We start from the raw sequence: 21,313 nt of genomic DNA, 5'->3' as shown, positions 1-21,313 counted from the left end.
TGCTTGCCTACAAAGAGAGCAGCAATTTGGATTTGTTACTATGTTACCTGGAAGAATAACAAACTGTGCAAGGATGGAGGTTGTAGGAGCAAAGAGAAGTTGTCTGTAAAGTTGGTGGATGCCTATTTTCCATTTTGCAGTCCCTTGTCTCCCTCTTGTGGCCTCCTGGAGGCAAGTAGCTGTGCAAAAAAAAGACAGCCTGGCGGCCGGCTGTTGCAGTGTTGCCCTCTCAGGCAACACTGAGTGACTGACTGAGCCGCACCGTCTTATATAAAGTTCAGACGGAACTTTGCACGTGTCATAGTGGAGCCCTCAGGATTCCAGAGCCAGCTTTCTGACATCATAATGGGGCCTGCCTCAGAGATAAAAGCCTGGGCCCAGGCAGTGTTGGTCAGTGCTGCTCAGCAGGCAGCACCGGACTGGATTGGATTAAAGCTGATACAAGGTGTGAAGGAACAAGGGGTGGCTGTGGGCATGCACTTGCTGCCGCTGCCAGTGTTTATCTGCATGGCAGGAGGGCATTTGGGCGTTGCCAGGAAGGCGTTTTTATGTAGATTCCTCCTCCTCTTTCAGCACTGCATTGTGGTGCAAGCAAAAGAAGCAAATCCTGTCTGGCTTCCTCTCCGGCCTTTATTCACCTCCCTCCCGCTTAGTAGCTGTAAATGTGTGTGAGCCTGCAGGGCCCCATGGAATTGCCTAGGAGTAGGCTGAATCAATCGCTGCAAGGGGTGAACAGCAGTATTAGGCAGGCTCGGTCAACGGCCGGCCCATTCGGGTTATCGCTTCTCGGCCTTTTGGCTAAGATCAAGTGTAGTATCTGTTCTTATCAGTTTAATATCTGATACGTCCCCTATCTGGGGACCATATATTAAATGGATTTTTCGAACAGGGAGATGGAAATAGAGCTTGCTCTGTCCACTCCACGCATTGACCTGGTATTGCAGTATTTCCAGGACCGGTGCACCCTTCCCTTATGTGTTGACTAAAATCAGATTCCAAAAGTGCTATTTGTGTTTGCTATTGTTTTTGTCTTTCTGATGGGATCTCCCCTTTTAATCCCATTATTTCAACACCTGTTGGACAATGCATTTGTACAGTCATGTGTGATAATGAGCTCATTTATTAAATGCAATTAATTAATACATTGCCACCTCTTGTTGTGTGTGTGTGTGTGTGTGTGTGTGTGTGTGTGTGTGTGTGTGTCTTCTGTGTTTCTGTGTTTCCGGCATTTCACATTGGAACAGCTCATTCACCTTCCTTGTCTTCTCTCCGCCCTCCCTTTTAGGTAAGTTAAAGAGCTGCACCTGAGCCAGCCACTGATTGATGCAGCACCACAGTCAAATAGTGGAGTGGAGTGGAGTAGGGGAACAGCAAACAGCCATTAAAGCAGCCAGCCGCCTACCCGCCACAATGGACCTACCTGTGTACACTAGATGGATGTGATGGAATGTACTGTCGTCCCTACATTTCAAGAAGAAGTAAGAATTGCAGTTGCAACAAACCCTTGCTTGCCTACAAAGAGAGCAGCAATTTGGATTTGTTACTATGTTACCTGGAAGAATAACAAACTGTGCAAGGATGGAGGTTGTAGGAGCAAAGAGAAGTTGTCTGTAAAGTTGGTGGATGCCTATTTTCCATTTTGCAGTCCCTTGTCTCCCTCTTGTGGCCTCCTGGAGGCAAGTAGCTGTGCAAAAAAAAGACAGCCTGGCGGCCGGCTGTTGCAGTGTTGCCCTCTCAGGCAACACTGAGTGACTGACTGAGCCGCACCGTCTTATATAAAGTTCAGACGGAACTTTGCACGTGTCATAGTGGAGCCCTCAGGATTCCAGAGCCAGCTTTCTGACATCATAATGGGGCCTGCCTCAGAGATAAAAGCCTGGGCCCAGGCAGTGTTGGTCAGTGCTGCTCAGCAGGCAGCACCGGACTGGATTGGATTAAAGCTGATACAAGGTGTGAAGGAACAAGGGGTGGCTGTGGGCATGCACTTGCTGCCGCTGCCAGTGTTTATCTGCATGGCAGGAGGGCATTTGGGCGTTGCCAGGAAGGCGTTTTTATGTAGATTCCTCCTCCTCTTTCAGCACTGCATTGTGGTGCAAGCAAAAGAAGCAAATCCTGTCTGGCTTCCTCTCCGGCCTTTATTCACCTCCCTCCCGCTTAGTAGCTGTAAATGTGTGTGAGCCTGCAGGGCCCCATGGAATTGCCTAGGAGTAGGCTGAATCAATCGCTGCAAGGGGTGAACAGCAGTATTAGGCAGGCTCGGTCAACGGCCGGCCCATTCGGGTTATCGCTTCTCGGCCTTTTGGCTAAGACCAAGTGTATTTATACAGGAGGTTTTTAGTCAGAAGGTGCTCAGGTACCCTCTCTCTCGGCCTCGGGGGATCGTCCAGGTTCGCCTGGACTTCACCCCCGTGCTGCTATTTGGGAGAGAGGCTTAGTCCTGAGCAACGAGTTGCGATCCCCCCCCAGCCCTTTGGTAAGTCTCAGGACCCCATAGGGCGCAGCAATTGCTGTGCGGTTCGGCCTGGCCACGGAAATGGCAGGCGAGCCTGATGCGGTGCCGGTGTATGCCCGGCTAAGGAACTCTGCCCGATTTATCGTGGCAGAGGGTGGAGGCGGTCCACGTGGCGTAAAGTTCTTGGTCCACAAGATCTTGGAAGAACTACTGGCGGTCCACAAGAATGAGATTCTGGCTATCCAGGACTACCCGAAACGAGGAATTTTCGATGTCACCTTTATGGGAGAAGGAATCCTCCGTGATGCCATGGACCGAGCTGAGAGGAGAAAAGGTGAACTCGTGGTAGCGGGAGTCCAGGTAGTAGAACATGCCTTCGAAATTACGAAACTCGTGGTGATTAAAATGTACTCCCCATATGTGAAGGATATGGAAGTGGCAGCATTCTTAGCTGCCTACTTCAAGAATGTCAAACTGTTGGGGAGAGTTATGAACGAGTGTGGAGTGTGGACCGTCAAGTGGAAGTTCTTAGTAACATTGATAAAGGACCCCTCCACCCAAGAAACGAGATTACCACCGGCTCGTTTTAAAATTGGAAATGTGAATGGCGACCTCTATTTTTCAGGGATGCCAAACTTCTGCAGGGCCTGCGGTACCTATGGACATACCAGTTTTAACTGCGATGTCACCTGTAGAAACTGTGGAAGCAAAGAGCACAATATGAGAGAGTGCACACAAGAGAAAAAATGTAATTTTTGCCAAAAAACTGGTCATCTGTACTATTCTTGTCCCCATAGGTACCGAGGCGAAGAAAATGAGCAACCCGAGGCGCCCCCACGTGCTCCACCAGCAGACCAGTCCCACCCCCTGGGAGAGGAGCATGCCGGGGCAGCGAAGGAGCAGCGAGGCACCTGGGCTTCAGTGGTGCGAAGTAATGGAGCCAAAGCGGGTGCCTCGCGGCCAGCAACCTCTGAGGAAAGGATGGAGCCCAATGCCAAAGAAAAAAGGCAATCTAAGAGGAAGGCGGAAAAGGAGCAGGCCACCGATGATACTGGGGCATCCCAGAGGGCTGGTTGTCCAGTGGGTGCCGGGCCTGCTCCTGTACCTGGGTCTCAGGAGTCTGACTCCGAGCAGGAGAACTGGGTAGCGGTGGGTCCCCGAAAAAAGGGAAAACAGGAGCGTGCTGGTAGGAGGGAATCAGGGGAGGAGCAGATGGACACAACCGTGAAAAAAAGTGAGGCTCCTCCTAGGACCACCTCCTCGCCTGACCTGGTGAGGAGGGTGGGCACTGTTCCCTCCCAGATACCGGACACCCCGCCATGTGCGCAACCTCCCCCTCTAAGACGGCGTCATCAGAGCCTGGGGGGAGAGGCGGGGCCCTTGGGGGACCCACCCGAAATGGACCTACGTGGTCACCCAGTTGAGACCCAGGTGACGCTAGGCGAGATTGGGCTCCCCTTGTATGAGATAAGAGTTGCTGGCACGGCCCTCAGTGAAGGTAGTTCCTCTCCCTTTTCGTCCCTCTTTGCAGGCGATTCGGACGAGGGTGGGGATATGAGCGCAAACGAGAGTTCTGGTAATGCTGGTGGAGGAAATGTCTGATTTTAAGTTCCACGAATATTTATTATTTTAAAATCAAGACGCTATTTTAATCTCCACAATGTCAGAAGTAAAGGGAATCTCCCTCAACGTGAGGGGCGCCAAGTCCAAAGTTAGAAGGGTTGCTCTCTTCAGCTTTTTAGCTGGCCTGGCAGCCTCTGTTTTTTTCCTGCAGGAGTGCGGCATTCCCCATATGATGAAGTACCATAAATACCAAGAGGATTGGAAGTATGGTCCATCAGTCTGGTCTGGATCTAACGAGTCCAGATCAGCAGGGGTCGCCATTCTTTTTAAGGGAAACGTTTTAATCGATTTTATCCAAGAGATTCTTCCAGGACGTATTTTATTGGTTAAGGCTTTTATTGACGGTGTGAAATGGCAGTTTTTAAATTTTTACGGCTCACCAGATAAAAATGAAAGAGCAGAAATGTTAGCGATTTTACCTCTTTTTATTAACACGACTGAGCCTTTTATCCTCGCAGGTGATTTTAATTGTATCCTGAGGGGGGAACGCCGGCTTACCAGCGCTACAAGCAGAAACTATGACAAGACCTCTGGACTGCTCAAAGATATGGTGGGTGATTTTAAATTAAAAGACGTTTATAAAGAGTGTAACAGGAGCAGTCCAGAGGAAGCCGGCGTTACCTGGAGCAACGCCACCTGTAGCTCCAGGATAGATTTTATATTTTGTAATGAGAATCTACTGCCTTTTAAATGTGAAGTTTTAACCAATGTTTTTTCTGATCACAAGCTTTTATCATTTTATGTAAAGCGTGATTTTAATAACATTATTAGTAAAAAGTCCTGGAAGTTAAATGTTTCCCTTTTAGATGATCCACAGGTTTTTACAGATTTTATTGAATTTTACAAAGAGAGTAGGCGGGTGAGAGACACACGGGCTCCCATCACCGCATGGTGGGAGAAAATGAAAAGGAAAATAAAAGAATTTTTTATTAAAAAAAGCGTGGCGAAAGCTAGAGAGAAGCAAGCTTTTTTTAAAATTCTCAACACCCGCCTACAGACCCTGTACAAGATGAGAGAGCATGAGATAGAGGTACAAGACGACATCACCAACTTAAAAAAAGAGATAGCTCAGTGCCTGGAGCAGAAAGGTAAAGAAATTATATTTCGTTCTAAAGTACAGCACGTGGAAGAGAACGAGACCTGCTCCAGGTACTTTTTTAAGAAAATGAACAATAAAAAAGCTATTCTTAAAAATATTGATGGGGTGTCGGATGTACAGGGTCTTTTAAGTAAAGTTCATGAGTTTTATACTGACCTTTTTAATGTGAAAACTGTGGATCGTGATTTTATGCGTGACTCGCTGAAGGAGATTACCACTGTTTTAGACCCTGTCTCCCAGAATTTTTTATTGCAGGAACTGTCGGAGCAGGAGATTTTAGAGACAGTGAAGAGTTTTAAAGCAGGTAAAGTTCCTGGCCCGGACGGTATACCCAGCGAGTTTTATGTCAAATTTTATGATATTTTAAAAGATGATCTCTTAAACCTTTTTACCGAAGTCTTTCATTCCAAGATGCTGCCTAAGTCCTGGCGGAAGGGTGAGGTCTCCTTGCTATACAAGAAAGGTGACATCGCAGTTTTAGAGAATTGGAGACCAATAACCCTTCTGAATAGTGACTACAAAATAATGGCAAAACTATGCGCAAACCGTTTAAAAGCCATAGTACCCCACATCATACACTCTAACCAGGTGTGTGGGGTGCCAGGCCGCAGCATCTGGGATAATATTAATTTAATAAAAGATGCGATTGAAGACACAAAATCTAGAAACGGAAAATTAGCCATTTTATCCATAGATTTTCAAAAAGTTTTCGACCGAGTATCGCACTTTTATCTTTTTAAGGTTTTAGAGCGGATGGGTATACCTGAAGGTTTTTTATTATCTATTAAAGCCTTTTATAAAGATTGCACAAGCAAAATTTTAGTAAATGGTTTTAAGACACAGGACGTTCTTTTAAACTCTGGGGTGAAGCAGGGGTGTCCCTTGTCCCCACTGCTTTTCATATGTGCACTAGAGCCTCTGCTATGCGCAATACGCCGGGACAAACAGATACGTGGAGTCCCCCTGCCAGGGGGAGGCGGCATAGAGGCTAAAGCGGTGGGGTACATGGATGATGTGGCGATACTTTGTAGGGACACCCTCTCGCTTCAGAAAGCCCTAAAACAAATTGAGTTTTATTGCTGTGCTTCCGGTTTTAGAATAAACTTCAGCAAAAGTAATATTTTAAGCATAGGAAGCATGGTTTTTAGAGACGTACCCGTTCCTGTGTCAGATACTATTAAAGTTTTAGGTATCTCCTTCAGTGAGCACGACAATGGTTTTATAAGTTGGGACATGGTGGCGCAGAAGGTAAACAATAAAATTTGTATGTGGAATATGAGGAAACTCACTATGGAGGGAAAAATTTTAATCATAAAAATGGTCATTTTACCCCTCCTTTTATACACAAGCATGGTGTTCCCTCCCCCAACAGTTTTATTACGAAAAATAACAAAAGCATGTTTTACCTTCTTTTGGAGTTCCAGGATGGAGAAATTGAAACGAGAAACGGTAATAAAGTCCAAACCAAAGGGTGGCAAAGATTTTCCTGATTTTAATAGGTTTCTTTTAATTAAGTTCTTTAGTTTCTGTTTTAATTCCCTTTTTAAAGAGCACTATTGGTCTTACTTTTTACGTTTTAATACTGGTTTTTTTATGCGGAGGTTTGGTTGGTTCAACATAATTTTATCCTCACCATACGCTTTTAAATTACCAGCGAATTACGTAATTTTAGAAAAAATAGTGGCTCTCTTCAATTTAAAAGGGAAGACCGTGAACGAACTTAAAAACAGCAAGAAAATAATTAAAGACCTGAGAGAGAGCGAGACGGTCAGCAATGTAGAGAATTTTAATACGCAACGATGTGCTTTTATTTTCAAAATGGTTAATGTGTTTTATCTTTTTAATGCACAGATGGACCTGGCCTGGAGCTGCGTTCATCAATGTCTTCCATGCCGGGCATTCCAGTACAGAAGAGGATTCGCGAGGTCTGCCGTCTGCCCGAGGGAAGGCTGCCAGGCCGAGGAAACTATAAGACATATTTTTTGGACATGTGACTTTGCAAAACAATTTTGGAAAAAAATATTCCCTCTTTTGGTGAAGATGGCAGACCTAAAGGACTTAAACTATGAAGATATTTTATATGGACTTTTTGGATGCCCAACCGCGAGTCAGAAGATAATTGCATGGAAGACGATGAATTGCGCCAAAGAAGCTCTATGGAAGGCCAGGAACATCCTCCTTTTTAAGCACGACGTTTTATCGGTTGATGATATTTTAGGTCTTTGTTTTAGTGAGATGTATATTTATTTTTTACTAGACAAAAAAAGGAATGCCACCCTTCTAAATAAATGGTTTGTGACTGACTGGAACTCCAAATAAATAAAGATTTGCCCCATGTCCCTCTACAAAAATTTTATGAAAATTTGATTTTACTATTGTTACAATGTAAAAATTCTTTGTATTTATCTATGTAACTGAAATGTGTTTTATTGTAAAATTGAAATTTTTATAAATAAATCATTGACACCCCCGCGAGGGGGTAGCCAACTGAAAAAAAAATCTGTTCTTATCAGTTTAATATCTGATACGTCCCCTATCTGGGGACCATATATTAAATGGATTTTTCGAACAGGGAGATGGAAATAGAGCTTGCTCTGTCCACTCCACGCATTGACCTGGTATTGCAGTATTTCCAGGACCGGTGCACCCTTCCCTTATGTGTTGACTAAAATCAGATTCCAAAAGTGCTATTTGTGTTTGCTATTGTTTTTGTCTTTCTGATGGGATCTCCCCTTTTAATCCCATTATTTCAACACCTGTTGGACAATGCATTTGTACAGTCATGTGTGATAATGAGCTCATTTATTAAATGCAATTAATTAATACATTGCCACCTCTTGTTGTGTGTGTGTGTGTGTGTGTGTGTGTGTGTGTGTGTGTGTCTTCTGTGTTTCTGTGTTTCCGGCATTTCACATTGGAACAGCTCATTCACCTTCCTTGTCTTCTCTCCGCCCTCCCTTTTAGGTAAGTTAAAGAGCTGCACCTGAGCCAGCCACTGATTGATGCAGCACCACAGTCAAATAGTGGAGTGGAGTGGAGTAGGGGAACAGCAAACAGCCATTAAAGCAGCCAGCCGCCTACCCGCCACAATGGACCTACCTGTGTACACTAGATGGATGTGATGGAATGTACTGTCGTCCCTACATTTCAAGAAGAAGTAAGAATTGCAGTTGCAACAAACCCTTGCTTGCCTACAAAGAGAGCAGCAATTTGGATTTGTTACTATGTTACCTGGAAGAATAACAAACTGTGCAAGGATGGAGGTTGTAGGAGCAAAGAGAAGTTGTCTGTAAAGTTGGTGGATGCCTATTTTCCATTTTGCAGTCCCTTGTCTCCCTCTTGTGGCCTCCTGGAGGCAAGTAGCTGTGCAAAAAAAAGACAGCCTGGCGGCCGGCTGTTGCAGTGTTGCCCTCTCAGGCAACACTGAGTGACTGACTGAGCCGCACCGTCTTATATAAAGTTCAGACGGAACTTTGCACGTGTCATAGTGGAGCCCTCAGGATTCCAGAGCCAGCTTTCTGACATCATAATGGGGCCTGCCTCAGAGATAAAAGCCTGGGCCCAGGCAGTGTTGGTCAGTGCTGCTCAGCAGGCAGCACCGGACTGGATTGGATTAAAGCTGATACAAGGTGTGAAGGAACAAGGGGTGGCTGTGGGCATGCACTTGCTGCCGCTGCCAGTGTTTATCTGCATGGCAGGAGGGCATTTGGGCGTTGCCAGGAAGGCGTTTTTATGTAGATTCCTCCTCCTCTTTCAGCACTGCATTGTGGTGCAAGCAAAAGAAGCAAATCCTGTCTGGCTTCCTCTCCGGCCTTTATTCACCTCCCTCCCGCTTAGTAGCTGTAAATGTGTGTGAGCCTGCAGGGCCCCATGGAATTGCCTAGGAGTAGGCTGAATCAATCGCTGCAAGGGGTGAACAGCAGTATTAGGCAGGCTCGGTCAACGGCCGGCCCATTCGGGTTATCGCTTCTCGGCCTTTTGGCTAAGATCAAGTGTAGTATCTGTTCTTATCAGTTTAATATCTGATACGTCCCCTATCTGGGGACCATATATTAAATGGATTTTTCGAACAGGGAGATGGAAATAGAGCTTGCTCTGTCCACTCCACGCATTGACCTGGTATTGCAGTATTTCCAGGACCGGTGCACCCTTCCCTTATGTGTTGACTAAAATCAGATTCCAAAAGTGCTATTTGTGTTTGCTATTGTTTTTGTCTTTCTGATGGGATCTCCCCTTTTAATCCCATTATTTCAACACCTGTTGGACAATGCATTTGTACAGTCATGTGTGATAATGAGCTCATTTATTAAATGCAATTAATTAATACATTGCCACCTCTTGTTGTGTGTGTGTGTGTGTGTGTGTGTGTGTGTGTGTGTGTGTGTGTGTGTCTTCTGTGTTTCTGTGTTTCCGGCATTTCACATTGGAACAGCTCATTCACCTTCCTTGTCTTCTCTCCGCCCTCCCTTTTAGGTAAGTTAAAGAGCTGCACCTGAGCCAGCCACTGATTGATGCAGCACCACAGTCAAATAGTGGAGTGGAGTGGAGTAGGGGAACAGCAAACAGCCATTAAAGCAGCCAGCCGCCTACCCGCCACAATGGACCTACCTGTGTACACTAGATGGATGTGATGGAATGTACTGTCGTCCCTACATTTCAAGAAGAAGTAAGAATTGCAGTTGCAACAAACCCTTGCTTGCCTACAAAGAGAGCAGCAATTTGGATTTGTTACTATGTTACCTGGAAGAATAACAAACTGTGCAAGGATGGAGGTTGTAGGAGCAAAGAGAAGTTGTCTGTAAAGTTGGTGGATGCCTATTTTCCATTTTGCAGTCCCTTGTCTCCCTCTTGTGGCCTCCTGGAGGCAAGTAGCTGTGCAAAAAAAAGACAGCCTGGCGGCCGGCTGTTGCAGTGTTGCCCTCTCAGGCAACACTGAGTGACTGACTGAGCCGCACCGTCTTATATAAAGTTCAGACGGAACTTTGCACGTGTCATAGTGGAGCCCTCAGGATTCCAGAGCCAGCTTTCTGACATCATAATGGGGCCTGCCTCAGAGATAAAAGCCTGGGCCCAGGCAGTGTTGGTCAGTGCTGCTCAGCAGGCAGCACCGGACTGGATTGGATTAAAGCTGATACAAGGTGTGAAGGAACAAGGGGTGGCTGTGGGCATGCACTTGCTGCCGCTGCCAGTGTTTATCTGCATGGCAGGAGGGCATTTGGGCGTTGCCAGGAAGGCGTTTTTATGTAGATTCCTCCTCCTCTTTCAGCACTGCATTGTGGTGCAAGCAAAAGAAGCAAATCCTGTCTGGCTTCCTCTCCGGCCTTTATTCACCTCCCTCCCGCTTAGTAGCTGTAAATGTGTGTGAGCCTGCAGGGCCCCATGGAATTGCCTAGGAGTAGGCTGAATCAATCGCTGCAAGGGGTGAACAGCAGTATTAGGCAGGCTCGGTCAACGGCCGGCCCATTCGGGTTATCGCTTCTCGGCCTTTTGGCTAAGATCAAGTGTAGTATCTGTTCTTATCAGTTTAATATCTGATACGTCCCCTATCTGGGGACCATATATTAAATGGATTTTTCGAACAGGGAGATGGAAATAGAGCTTGCTCTGTCCACTCCACGCATTGACCTGGTATTGCAGTATTTCCAGGACCGGTGCACCCTTCCCTTATGTGTTGACTAAAATCAGATTCCAAAAGTGCTATTTGTGTTTGCTATTGTTTTTGTCTTTCTGATGGGATCTCCCCTTTTAATCCCATTATTTCAACACCTGTTGGACAATGCATTTGTACAGTCATGTGTGATAATGAGCTCATTTATTAAATGCAATTAATTAATACATTGCCACCTCTTGTTGTGTGTGTGTGTGTGTGTGTGTGTGTGTGTGTGTGTGTGTGTGTGTGTGTGTGTGTGTGTGTGTGTGTGTGTGTGTGTCTTCTGTGTTTCTGTGTTTCCGGCATTTCACATTGGAACAGCTCATTCACCTTCCTTGTCTTCTCTCCGCCCTCCCTTTTAGGTAAGTTAAAGAGCTGCACCTGAGCCAGCCACTGATTGATGCAGCACCACAGTCAAATAGTGGAGTGGAGTGGAGTAGGGGAACAGCAAACAGCCATTAAAGCAGCCAGCCGCCTACCCGCCACAATGGACCTACCTGTGTACACTAGATGGATGTGATGGAATGTACTGTCGTCCCTACATTTCAAGAAGAAGTAAGAATTGCAGTTGCAACAAACCCTTGCTTGCCTACAAAGAGAGCAGCAATTTGGATTTGTTACTATGTTACCTGGAAGAATAACAAACTGTGCAAGGATGGAGGTTGTAGGAGCAAAGAGAAGTTGTCTGTAAAGTTGGTGGATGCCTATTTTCCATTTTGCAGTCCCTTGTCTCCCTCTTGTGGCCTCCTGGAGGCAAGTAGCTGTGCAAAAAAAAGACAGCCTGGCGGCCGGCTGTTGCAGTGTTGCCCTCTCAGGCAACACTGAGTGACTGACTGAGCCGCACCGTCTTATATAAAGTTCAGACGGAACTTTGCACGTGTCATAGTGGAGCCCTCAGGATTCCAGAGCCAGCTTTCTGACATCATAATGGGGCCTGCCTCAGAGATAAAAGCCTGGGCCCAGGCAGTGTTGGTCAGTGCTGCTCAGCAGGCAGCACCGGACTGGATTGGATTAAAGCTGATACAAGGTGTGAAGGAACAAGGGGTGGCTGTGGGCATGCACTTGCTGCCGCTGCCAGTGTTTATCTGCATGGCAGGAGGGCATTTGGGCGTTGCCAGGAAGGCGTTTTTATGTAGATTCCTCCTCCTCTTTCAGCACTGCATTGTGGTGCAAGCAAAAGAAGCAAATCCTGTCTGGCTTCCTCTCCGGCCTTTATTCACCTCCCTCCCGCTTAGTAGCTGTAAATGTGTGTGAGCCTGCAGGGCCCCATGGAATTGCCTAGGAGTAGGCTGAATCAATCGCTGCAAGGGGTGAACAGCAGTATTAGGCAGGCTCGGTCAACGGCCGGCCCATTCGGGTTATCGCTTCTCGGCCTTTTGGCTAAGATCAAGTGTAGTATCTGTTCTTATCAGTTTAATATCTGATACGTCCCCTATCTGGGGACCATATATTAAATGGATTTTTCGAACAGGGAGATGGAAATAGAGCTTGCTCTGTCCACTCCACGCATTGACCTGGTATTGCAGTATTTCCAGGACCGGTGCACCCTTCCCTTATGTGTTGACTAAAATCAGATTCCAAAAGTGCTATTTGTGTTTGCTATTGTTTTTGTCTTTCTGATGGGATCTCCCCTTTTAATCCCATTATTTCAACACCTGTTGGACAATGCATTTGTACAGTCATGTGTGATAATGAGCTCATTTATTAAATGCAATTAATTAATACATTGCCACCTCTTGTTGTGTGTGTGTGTGTGTGTGTGTGTGTGTGTGTGTGTGTGTGTGTGTGTGTGTGTGTGTGTGTCTTCTGTGTTTCTGTGTTTCCGGCATTTCACATTGGAACAGCTCATTCACCTTCCTTGTCTTCTCTCCGCCCTCCCTTTTAGGTAAGTTAAAGAGCTGCACCTGAGCCAGCCACTGATTGATGCAGCACCACAGTCAAATAGTGGAGTGGAGTGGAGTAGGGGAACAGCAAACAGCCATTAAAGCAGCCAGCCGCCTACCCGCCACAATGGACCTACCTGTGTACACTAGATGGATGTGATGGAATGTACTGTCGTCCCTACATTTCAAGAAGAAGTAAGAATTGCAGTTGCAACAAACCCTTGCTTGCCTACAAAGAGAGCAGCAATTTGGATTTGTTACTATGTTACCTGGAAGAATAACAAACTGTGCAAGGATGGAGGTTGTAGGAGCAAAGAGAAGTTGTCTGTAAAGTTGGTGGATGCCTATTTTCCATTTTGCAGTCCCTTGTCTCCCTCTTGTGGCCTCCTGGAGGCAAGTAGCTGTGCAAAAAAAAGACAGCCTGGCGGCCGGCTGTTGCAGTGTTGCCCTCTCAGGCAACACTGAGTGACTGACTGAGCCGCACCGTCTTATATAAAGTTCAGACGGAACTTTGCACGTGTCATAGTGGAGCCCTCAGGATTCCAGAGCCAGCTTTCTGACATCATAATGGGGCCTGCCTCAGAGATAAAAGCCTGGGCCCAGGCAGTGTTGGTCAGTGCTGCTCAGCAGGCAGCACCGGACTGGATTGGATTAAAGCTGATACAAGGTGTGAAGGAACAAGGGGTGGCTGTGGGCATGCACTTGCTGCCGCTGCCAGTGTTTATCTGCATGGCAGGAGGGCATTTGGGCGTTGCCAGGAAGGCGTTTTTATGTAGATTCCTCCTCCTCTTTCAGCACTGCATTGTGGTGCAAGCAAAAGAAGCAAATCCTGTCTGGCTTCCTCTCCGGCCTTTATTCACCTCCCTCCCGCTTAGTAGCTGTAAATGTGTGTGAGCCTGCAGGGCCCCATGGAATTGCCTAGGAGTAGGCTGAATCAATCGCTGCAAGGGGTGAACAGCAGTATTAGGCAGGCTCGGTCAACGGCCGGCCCATTCGGGTTATCGCTTCTCGGCCTTTTGGCTAAGATCAAGTGTAGTATCTGTTCTTATCAGTTTAATATCTGATACGTCCCCTATCTGGGGACCATATATTAAATGGATTTTTCGAACAGGGAGATGGAAATAGAGCTTGCTCTGTCCACTCCACGCATTGACCTGGTATTGCAGTATTTCCAGGACCGGTGCACCCTTCCCTTATGTGTTGACTAAAATCAGATTCCAAAAGTGCTATTTGTGTTTGCTATTGTTTTTGTCTTTCTGATGGGATCTCCCCTTTTAATCCCATTATTTCAACACCTGTTGGACAATGCATTTGTACAGTCATGTGTGATAATGAGCTCATTTATTAAATGCAATTAATTAATACATTGCCACCTCTTGTTGTGTGTGTGTGTGTGTGTGTGTGTGTGTGTGTGTGTGTGTGTGTGTGTGTGTGTGTGTGTGTGTGTGTGTGTGTCTTCTGTGTTTCTGTGTTTCCGGCATTTCACATTGGAACAGCTCATTCACCTTCCTTGTCTTCTCTCCGCCCTCCCTTTTAGGTAAGTTAAAGAGCTGCACCTGAGCCAGCCACTGATTGATGCAGCACCACAGTCAAATAGTGGAGTGGAGTGGAGTAGGGGAACAGCAAACAGCCATTAAAGCAGCCAGCCGCCTACCCGCCACAATGGACCTACCTGTGTACACTAGATGGATGTGATGGAATGTACTGTCGTCCCTACATTTCAAGAAGAAGTAAGAATTGCAGTTGCAACAAACCCTTGCTTGCCTACAAAGAGAGCAGCAATTTGGATTTGTTACTATGTTACCTGGAAGAATAACAAACTGTGCAAGGATGGAGGTTGTAGGAGCAAAGAGAAGTTGTCTGTAAAGTTGGTGGATGCCTATTTTCCATTTTGCAGTCCCTTGTCTCCCTCTTGTGGCCTCCTGGAGGCAAGTAGCTGTGCAAAAAAAAGACAGCCTGGCGGCCGGCTGTTGCAGTGTTGCCCTCTCAGGCAACACTGAGTGACTGACTGAGCCGCACCGTCTTATATAAAGTTCAGACGGAACTTTGCACGTGTCATAGTGGAGCCCTCAGGATTCCAGAGCCAGCTTTCTGACATCATAATGGGGCCTGCCTCAGAGATAAAAGCCTGGGCCCAGGCAGTGTTGGTCAGTGCTGCTCAGCAGGCAGCACCGGACTGGATTGGATTAAAGCTGATACAAGGTGTGAAGGAACAAGGGGTGGCTGTGGGCATGCACTTGCTGCCGCTGCCAGTGTTTATCTGCATGGCAGGAGGGCATTTGGGCGTTGCCAGGAAGGCGTTTTTATGTAGATTCCTCCTCCTCTTTCAGCACTGCATTGTGGTGCAAGCAAAAGAAGCAAATCCTGTCTGGCTTCCTCTCCGGCCTTTATTCACCTCCCTCCCGCTTAGTAGCTGTAAATGTGTGTGAGCCTGCAGGGCCCCATGGAATTGCCTAGGAGTAGGCTGAATCAATCGCTGCAAGGGGTGAACAGCAGTATTAGGCAGGCTCGGTCAACGGCCGGCCCATTCGGGTTATCGCTTCTCGGCCTTTTGGCTAAGACCAAGTGTATTTATACAGGAGGTTTTTAGTCAGAAGGTGCTCAGGTACCCTCTCTCTCGGCCTCGGGGGATCGTCCAGGTTCGCCTGGACTTCACCCCCGTGCTGCTATTTGGGAGAGAGGCTTAGTCCTGAGCAACGAGTTGCGATCCCCCCCAGCCCCTTGGTCTCCGTAAGACAAGGGGCGCAGCGAAAGCTGTGCGGTTCGACCTGGCCACGCTAATGGCAGGCGAACCCGATGCGGTGCCGGTGTACGCCCGGCTTAAGAATTCTGCACGATTTATCGTGGCAGAGGGTGGAGGCGGTCCCCGTGGTATTAAATTTTTAGTCCACGCCATTTTGGAAGATCTGCTGGCGGTCCACAAGAACGAGCTCTTGGCTATCCAGGACTACCCGAAGCGAGGAATCTACGATGTCACCTTCATGGGAGAAGGAATACTCCGTGATGCTATGGACCGAGCTGAGAGGAAACAAGGTGAACTCGTAGCAGCGGGAGTCAAGGTAGTAGAGCATGAATTTGAAATAACCAAACTCGTGGTGATTAAAATGTATTCCCCATATGTGAGAGATATGGAAGTGGCAGCATTTCTAGCTGCCTACTTCAAAAATGTCAAACTCCTGGGGAAAGTGATGAACGAGTGTGGAGTGTGGACCGCCAAATGGAAGTTTTTAGTTACGCTGATTAAGGACCCCTCCACCCAAGAAACGAGATTACCACCGGCTCGTTTTAAAATTGGAAATGTGAATGGCGACCTCTACTTCTCAGGGATGCCAAACTTCTGCAGGGCTTGTGGTACCTATGGACATACCAGTTTTAACTGCGATGTCACCTGCAGAAACTGTGGAAGCAAAGAGCACAATATAAGGGAGTGCACAGAAGAAAAAAAATGCAACTTTTGTCAAAAAACTGGTCACTTGTATTTTTCTTGTCCTCATAGGTACCGAAGCGGAGAAGAAGAGCAACCCGGGGCGCCCCCACGTGCTCCACCAGCGGACCAGCCCCGCCCTCAGGGAGAGGAACAAGCCAGTGCTGCAAAGGAGCAGCGGGGTACCTGGGCTTCAAGGGTACGGTCTGTTGGAGCCAAAGCAGGTACCTCACAGCCAACAGCCTCAGAGGAGAGAAGGGAGTCCAGTGCGAAGGAAAAACGCCAAGCCAAACGTAAGGCTGAGAAGGGGCAGGCCAGTGAGATAACTGAGGCATCCCAGAGTGCTGGTTGCTCAGTGGATGCCGGGCCTGCTCCCAATCCTGGGTCTCTAGATACGGAGTCTGAAGAGGAAGGTTGGCTGAAAGTGGGTCCCCGTAAAAAGGGTAAACAGGAGCGTGCCGGTAGGGGGGTGACAGGGGAGGAGCAAATGGATACGTCCGTAAAGCAAAGTGAGGCTCCTCCTAGGACCGCCCCCTCGTCGTTACTGGTGAGGAGGGTGGGCACTGTTCCCCCCGAGCCAACCGACACCCCGCCATGTGCGCAACCTCCCCCTCTAGAACGGCCTGCACGGCCTGCACGGCCTCAGGGGGGAGCGGCGGGGCCCTTGGGGGACCCACCCGATACAGACCTATATGGTCAGCCGTTAGAGACCCAGGTAAGGCTGTGTGAATCTGGACTCCCTGTATACGAGATGAGGGCTGTTGGCTCGACGCTCACGGAAGGTAGTTCCTCTCCTGAATCATCCCCTTTCTCGCTAGAGTCAGACGAGGGCGGGGAGATGAGTTCAAGCGAGATTTCTGGTATTGCTGGTGGAGGCCAAGTCTGATTTTAAGTAACACGATTATTTATTTTTTAAAATCAAGACTAACACAATTAAAACTCCACGATGTCTGAAATAAAGGGGATCTCCCTCAACGTGAGGGGCGCCAAGTCCAAAGTCAGAAGGGTTGCTCTCTTCAGTTTTTTATCTGGCCTGGCAGCCTCTGTTTTTTTCCTGCAGGAGTGCGGCATTCCCCATGCAATGAAGTACCATAAATACAAAGAGGATTGGAAGTATGGTCCATCAGTCTGGTCTGGATCTAACGAGTCCAGATCAGCAGGGGTCGCCATTCTTTTTAAGGGAAACGTTTTTATTGATTTTATTCAAGAGATTCTTCCAGGACGTATTTTATTGGTTAAAGCTTTTATTGACGGCGTAAAATGGCAGTTTTTAAATTTTTACGGCTCACCTGACAAAAATGAGAGAGCAGAGATGCTAGAAATGTTACCTCTTTTTATTAATACAACTGAGCCTTTTATCCTCGCAGGTGATTTTAACTGTATCCTGAGGGGGGAACGCCGGCTTACCAGTACTACAAGTAGGAATTACGATAAGACCTCTGGACTGCTCAAAGATATTGTAAATGATTTTAAATTAACAGATTTGTACAAAGAATGTAATAGGAGCAGCCCAGAGGAAGCCGGCGTTACCTGGAGCAACGCCACCTGTAGCTCCAGGATAGATTTTATTTTTTGTAATGAGAATGTACTGCCTTTTAATTGTGAAGTTTTAACTAATGTTTTCTCAGATCACAAGCTTTTATCATTTTATGTAAAGCGTGATTTTAATAAACCGGTGTGTAAGAAGTCCTGGAAGTTAAATGTTTCCCTTTTAGATGATCCACAGGTTTTTACTGATTTTATTGAATTTTACCAAAAATGCAGGCGGGGGAGAGACATGCGTACTCCCATCAGTGCATGGTGGGAGAAAATGAAAAAAAGAATAAAGGAATTTTTTATTAAAAAGAGCGTGGCGAAAGCCAGAGAAAAACATGCTTTTTTTAAAATTCTCAGCACCCGTCTGCAGACCCTGTACAAGATGAGAGATAATGAAATTGACGTTAAAACTGACATCACTAATTTAAAAAAAGAAATAGCTCAGTGCCTGGAGCAGAAAGGCAAAGAAATCATTTTTCGTTCCAAAATTCAGCATGTGGAGGAGAATGAGACCTGCTCCAGGTACTTTTTTAAAAAAATTAACAATAAAAAGGCTATTATTAAAAATATTGAAGGTGTGTCAGATGTACAGGGTATTTTAAGTAAAGTTCATGAGTTTTATGCTGACCTTTTTAGTGTTAAAACTGTGGATCATAATTTTATGCGTGACTCACTGAAGGAGATTACTACTGTTTTAGACCCTGTCTCCCAGAATTTTTTATTACAGGAGCTGACGGAGCAGGAGGTTTTAGAAACGGTAAAGAGTTTTAAAGCCGGAAAAGTTCCCGGACCGGACGGTATACCCAGTGAGTTTTATGTCAAATTTTATGACATTTTAAAAGAGGATCTTTTTAGCCTTTTTTATGAAGTTTTTAATTCCAAGATGCTGCCTAAGTCCTGGCGGAAGGGTGAGGTCTCCCTGCTACATAAGAAAGGTGACATCGCAGTTTTGAAGAACTGGAGACCAATAACCCTTCTGAATAGCGACTATAAAATAATGGCAAAAGTGTGCGCAAATAGATTAAAAGCCATAATACCCCACATTGTACACTCTAACCAGGTGTGTGGGGTGCCAGGCCGCAGCATCTGGGATAATCTTAACCTGGTAAAAGATGTGATTGAGGACACGAGGTCTAGAAGAGGTAAATTAGCCATTTTATCTATAGACTTCGAGAAGGCGTTCGACCGTGTCTCTCATTTTTATCTTTTTAAGGTTTTAGAGCGTATGGGTATACCTGAAGGATTTTTATTATCACTTAAAGCCTTTTATAAAGATTGCACAAGCAAAATTTTAGTGAATGGTTTTAAGACACAGGACGTGATTTTAGACTCAGGGGTGAAGCAGGGGTGTCCCTTGTCCCCACTGCTTTTTATTTGCGCATTAGAGCCTCTACTGTGTACAATTCGCCGCGATAAGTTAATACGTGGAGTCCCCCTGCCCGGGGGTGGCGGCGTAGAGGCTAAAGCAGTGGGGTACATGGACGATGTAGCGGTTTTTTGCAGGGACACCCTGTCGCTTCAGAGAACCCTCAGACAAATTGAGTTTTATTGCTGTGCTTCCGGTTTTAAGGTGAACTTCGACAAAAGTAATATTTTAAATATAGGAAGCATGGCTTTTAGAGACATACCCGTCCCTGTGTCAGATAATATTACGATTTTAGGTGTCTCCTTCAGTGAGTGCGATAATGGTTTTATCAGTTGGGACATGGTGGCGCAGAAGGTAAATCAAAAAATATGTATGTGGAACATGAGAAAACTTACCATGGAGGGAAAAGTTTTAATTATTAAAATGGTCATTTTACCCCTGCTTTTATATCTCAGTATGGTTTTCCCTCCCCCCACGGTTTTATTGCAAAAAATTACTAAAGCATGTTTTACCTTCTTTTGGAGTTCCAGAATGGAGAAACTTAAAAGAGAGATTGTGATGAAATCCAAACCGAAGGGTGGCAAAGATTTTCCGAATTTTAACAGGTTTCTTTTAATCAAGTTCTTCAGTTTCTGTTTTAATTCCCTTTTTAAAGAACATTATTGGTCCTATTTTTTACGTTTTAATACAGGGTTTTTAATGCGAAGGTTTGGGTGGTTCAACATTGTTTTATCCTCACCTTACGCTTTTAAACTCTCAATAAACTATGTGATTTTAGAAAAGATAGTGACCTTATTCAACCTGAAGGGAAAAAATGTAAATGAGCTGAAAAATAGTAAAAAATTAATTAAAGACCTAAGAGAAAGTGAGACGGTCAGCAGGATTGAGAATTTTAATGAGGAACGAAGTGCTTTTATCTTCAAAATTATTAATGTGTTTTATCTTTTTAATACACAGATGGACCTGGCCTGGAGCTGCATTCATCAATGTCTTCCATGCCGGGCATTCCAATACAGAAGGAGGCTCGCGAGGTCTGCCGTCTGCCCGAGGGAAGGCTGCCAGGCCGAGGAAACGATTCGACACATTTTTTGGACGTGTGATTTTGCGAAGAAATTTTGGAAAAAAATATTCCCTCTTTTGGTAAAGATGGCAGACCTGAAAGACTTGAATTATGAAGATATTTTATATGGACTATTTGGATGCCCAACCGCGAGCCAAAAGATAATAGCGTGGAAGACGATGAATTGCGCCAAAGAAGCTCTATGGAAGGCCAGGAACATCCTGATTTTTAAGCACGATGTTTTATCTACTGATGATGTTTTAGGTCTTTGTTTTAGCGAAATGTACATTTATTATTTATTAGACAAAAAAAGAAATGCCACCCTTCTTAATAAATGGTTTGTGAAAGAATGGAACTCCAACATATAAAGATTTGCCACCATGTCCCTTTTATGTAATGTAATGCAATGAAATATTGATTTTATTGTTATTCATTTGTACAAAAGTTGGTTTTATTGTAAACTGTATTTTTTATCATGAAATAAATCATTGACACCCCTGAAAAGGGGTAGCCAACTTAAAAAAAAAATCTGTTCTTATCAGTTTAATATCTGATACGTCCCCTATCTGGGGACCATATATTAAATGGATTTTTCGAACAGGGAGATGGAAATAGAGCTTGCTCTGTCCACTCCACGCATTGACCTGGTATTGCAGTATTTCCAGGACCGGTGCACCCTTCCCTTATGTGTTGACTAAAATCAGATTCCAAAAGTGCTATTTGTGTTTGCTATTGTTTTTGTCTTTCTGATGGGATCTCCCCTTTTAATCCCATTATTTCAACACCTGTTGGACAATGCATTTGTACAGTCATGTGTGATAATGAGCTCATTTATTAAATGCAATTAATTAATACATTGCCACCTCTTGTTGTGTGTGTGTGTGTGTGTGTGTGTGTGTGTGTGTGTGTGTGTGTGTGTGTGTGTGTGTGTGTGTGTGTGTGTCTTCTGTGTTTCTGTGTTTCCGGCATTTCACATTGGAACAGCTCATTCACCTTCCTTGTCTTCTCTCCGCCCTCCCTTTTAGGTAAGTTAAAGAGCTGCACCTGAGCCAGCCACTGATTGATGCAGCACCACAGTCAAATAGTGGAGTGGAGTGGAGTAGGGGAACAGCAAACAGCCATTAAAGCAGCCAGCCGCCTACCCGCCACAATGGACCTACCTGTGTACACTAGATGGATGTGATGGAATGTACTGTCGTCCCTACATTTCAAGAAGAAGT

The 21,313-nt window shown here is 45.8% G+C and overlaps 7 non-coding genes across 7 annotated transcripts; all 7 read left to right on the top strand.

Annotated features, from left to right (window-relative positions):
* The first annotated feature begins 778 nt into the window (after nucleotides 1-778).
* LOC142653626 (U2 spliceosomal RNA) lies at nucleotides 779-969 on the top strand. The gene has a single exon (XR_012848552.1). It is a non-coding gene; the product is annotated as a U2 spliceosomal RNA (small nuclear RNA).
* Nucleotides 970-7,628: 6,659 nt separating this feature from the next.
* On the top strand, nucleotides 7,629-7,826 carry LOC142654291 (U2 spliceosomal RNA). The gene has a single exon (XR_012848981.1). It is a non-coding gene; the product is annotated as a U2 spliceosomal RNA (small nuclear RNA).
* A 1,310-nt stretch (nucleotides 7,827-9,136) lies between these two features.
* On the top strand, nucleotides 9,137-9,327 carry LOC142653625 (U2 spliceosomal RNA). Its single transcript, XR_012848551.1, has one exon. It is a non-coding gene; the product is annotated as a U2 spliceosomal RNA (small nuclear RNA).
* A 1,318-nt stretch (nucleotides 9,328-10,645) lies between these two features.
* On the top strand, nucleotides 10,646-10,836 carry LOC142653624 (U2 spliceosomal RNA). The gene has a single exon (XR_012848550.1). It is a non-coding gene; the product is annotated as a U2 spliceosomal RNA (small nuclear RNA).
* A 1,348-nt stretch (nucleotides 10,837-12,184) lies between these two features.
* Nucleotides 12,185-12,375, top strand: LOC142653623 (U2 spliceosomal RNA). The gene has a single exon (XR_012848549.1). It is a non-coding gene; the product is annotated as a U2 spliceosomal RNA (small nuclear RNA).
* A 1,332-nt stretch (nucleotides 12,376-13,707) lies between these two features.
* LOC142653622 (U2 spliceosomal RNA) lies at nucleotides 13,708-13,898 on the top strand. The gene has a single exon (XR_012848548.1). It is a non-coding gene; the product is annotated as a U2 spliceosomal RNA (small nuclear RNA).
* Nucleotides 13,899-20,586: 6,688 nt separating this feature from the next.
* On the top strand, nucleotides 20,587-20,774 carry LOC142654107 (U2 spliceosomal RNA). Its single transcript, XR_012848879.1, has one exon. It is a non-coding gene; the product is annotated as a U2 spliceosomal RNA (small nuclear RNA).
* The last annotated feature ends 539 nt before the right edge of the window (nucleotides 20,775-21,313 follow it).

This window comes from Rhinoderma darwinii, chromosome 5 (genome assembly GCF_050947455.1).
Source record: "Rhinoderma darwinii isolate aRhiDar2 chromosome 5, aRhiDar2.hap1, whole genome shotgun sequence".
NCBI lineage: Eukaryota > Metazoa > Chordata > Amphibia > Anura > Rhinodermatidae > Rhinoderma > Rhinoderma darwinii.
Note: the sequence above shows the minus strand (reverse complement) of the source record. Positions and strands in the feature narration are given on the sequence as shown.